Source organism: Rhagoletis zephyria, unplaced genomic scaffold (assembly GCF_001687245.7).
Source record: "Rhagoletis zephyria isolate East Lansing unplaced genomic scaffold, Rhagoletis_zephyria_1.1 Rzeph_scaffold_00582, whole genome shotgun sequence".
Classification (NCBI taxonomy): Eukaryota; Metazoa; Arthropoda; class Insecta; order Diptera; family Tephritidae; genus Rhagoletis; species Rhagoletis zephyria.
Genome location: NW_016157666.1, coordinates 108,283 through 111,249, shown reverse-complemented (window position 1 = coordinate 111,249; position 2,967 = coordinate 108,283). Strand labels below are relative to the sequence as shown.

General features: G+C 34.4%; 1 long non-coding RNA gene across 1 annotated transcript; it reads left to right on the top strand.

The window, feature by feature from the left end:
• Window positions 1-1,348: 1,348 nt before the first annotated feature.
• On the top strand, window positions 1,349-2,027 carry LOC108360518 (uncharacterized). The gene is made up of 3 exons (XR_001847122.1): window positions 1,349-1,393; window positions 1,445-1,553; window positions 1,612-2,027. It is a non-coding gene; the product is annotated as an uncharacterized LOC108360518 (long non-coding RNA).
• Window positions 2,028-2,967: the final 940 nt, after the last annotated feature.

Below are 2,967 nucleotides of genomic sequence, written 5' to 3'. Positions count from 1 at the left end.
TTATGTCGGGAAGCTGGCTTTAGTATAATCCGGCATTCCCTTTATTATTTACAACACAAGGAATTTTTTGATGACCCTTAACAAGAATATGGACGTGCTAGTATCGGAACTATTTCTTGCACGTTTATTTGCCAAAATGGCTTCAACGGCTCGGCGCCAGTGAGGGTATGCTGCGAATGCCGTATTATACTAAAACCAGCCTTTTGACATAAGCTACTATTCCATACGAGTGGGGCACGTTGCAGTACTGTAGTAATTCGACACCTTCCTCACCAACAGCTCTGTCCTCTATGAGCTTCTTAATGTAACTGCATATAAAAGATGGAAATTTAAGAAAAATTACTATCACAGCGTTTCACTTGTAGCGTTTCACTCTTGTAGTATATTGGCTATCAAGCACCAGAAAATTTCCATCACGCATTCCATATGCCACCGATTGTCGTGGATCAATTAAAATACTGTCATCACAGCTTTTTGGTACTCCAGCAACTGGTGTGTCTATGGCGGAGTTATGTGGAGCTGTTCCATGACTAAACTCAATTTGGACTCTTTGAGAACTGGCTTGTTTGTTACGAGAGCTATTGGCATCAAATGTATGCAAATTAGATTTCCAAACGAGCAACTGTTGAATACAGGAAAATATTTATATTATATGGTTCCGCTAAAGTGCACTACTAATTTTAAATTTTATTAAGAATTTTTGGAAGCTTTGTGGGTATGCATTTTTGTAGCCTATTCAATTTTGTATAATATTGTGCAAGTTTTAATTAAAAGTCAACGGTAGTAGGCTACACGGAAAGTTGTAATGGTTACAAAACTGCATACCCTAAAAGTTTCTAAAAATTCTGTATTTTCGTGAACTTTAAAGTAAAGTTTAAAGTAAAGTTTTATGGCCTTATTCATAAAAATAAAAAAGGTTTATAAACTGAAAAATGTATGAAAGTGTCATTTTATTTAAGCTCTTTAAGCCTACGTTATTTTTTATGAATAAGGCCATTAAACTTATACTTATTTGGTTTATGTTATGTAACAGGCTACACGAAATTTCAGTTTATTTTAAGTGATGGACAAAATTGAATGATAGTAATCCATATAAGCAAAGAAAATTGGGTTGCCAATGGAAGACAAAATTTAAAAAGGGTGTTTTATAAAAAGTATTCGATACTACGAGTACTTTGGAAAGTATCGAGTAAAATCACCAAACAAGGTATCGAGTATTAAAGTACTCATTTTCATACCCTCAGTATCGATACTTACTCAATATCGATAGTATCGTTCGAACCCTATCGGTGTCCAACCTAGTTTTAACGATTGTTTTTGCGAAGAAGAGGAGAAATTCCAAATGTAAAAGTAAACAAAAAGGGGCGCTAGCAAGGAAAAGAGGTTATTAAAGGTATTTTTAATAAAATGTTAAGTTAAAGTTTATTTATTTTGCTTAATATAGTAGAAAGAGGTGATCACGGGGGAAGCAACATAACTTTTCCTTGAGATTTGATTGTTATTCTCACAACAAATTGACGGCTAATAAACTGATATTTGCCTGTGTAAACGGGGTGATTAAAAAACGAGCTTTGATTGAGATAATATTTATATGTGAACATACTTCAACAGGTTGTTTGGCACCTGGAACACTTTTCGGCAAAAAAAAACTGCAAATCGTGAATATCGTCAGCACCTAGAACTACTGCAATGTTTGCTGACTGCAGTTGTAGACAGTATTGCCGCGGCGGTCAGAAGAAATGAATCACCGAAATTCCCTAAAATTAACCAAAAGTATCATGAAAAAAAAATTTTAAGTATCAAAGTATCAATCTTATATAAAACTTCTACTCCTTAAATGAAAATGATAGCTGGTATTTTTAATTGAGATCGTTGACAGTTTTTATTAATTCAACATTTTTTATTGAGCTTGAGGCCGTTTTTAATGAAAAACTTATTGTGGAAAAGCAACAATAATTTGAAAAAATGATAGAATTGATAGCTACTCAGCCAGCTGCCTACGCACTGTGCTAAGTTCGCCTTGTACATTATTGCAGCTTTTTTCCCACTTTTTCATTTGTTAAGCCAACACAATCAAGCACAGCTATTCCGCTGCAATTCACACTTGATCCTGTGGTTGTTGGTTTTGTTGGTCTTTGTTAATACTTCTATTTTTAGAATGTTTAACTTTTAGGTGTGCTCGTCCTTAAGTTATTTGTTTTTGTTATTTTATGGCCTTATAACAATTATATTCAACAATTTTTATTGAGCTTGAGGCCGTTTTTAATGAAAAACTTATTGTGGAAAAGCAACAATAATTTGAAAAAATGATAGAATTGATAGCTACTCAGCCAGCTGCCTACGCACTGTGCTAAGTTCGCCTTGTACATTATTGCAGCTTTTTTCCCACTTTTTCATTTGTTAAGCCAACACAATCAAGCACAGCTATTCCGCTGCAATTCACACTTGATCCTGTGGTTGTTGGTTTTGTTGGTCTTTGTTAATACTTCTATTTTTAGAATGTTTAACTTTTAGGTGTGCTCGTCCTTAAGTTATTTGTTTTTGTTATTTTATGGCCTTATAACAATTATATTCAACAATTTTTATTGAGCTNTTGAGCTTGAGGCCGTTTTTAATGAAAAACTGATTGTGGAAAAGCAACAATAATTTGAAAAAATGTTAGAAATGATAGCTGTTTCGGAAATCACCACATTTCCTCATCAGACTTCTTTCAGTACGATTCGAACCGTCGATCCCACTGGCTCAGACAGTTGTCTACGCACTGTGCTAAGTTCGCCTTGGCAATTATCGCTGCTTTTTCCCCACTTTTTCATTTTCTAAGGCAACACAATCAAGCGCAGCTATTCCGCTGCAATCTACACTTGATCATGTGATTGTTGGTTTTGTTGGTTTTTGTTAATAATTCAATTTTTTGAATGTTTAACTCTTAGGTTCCACAATAAGTTTTTCATTAAAAACGGCCTCGAG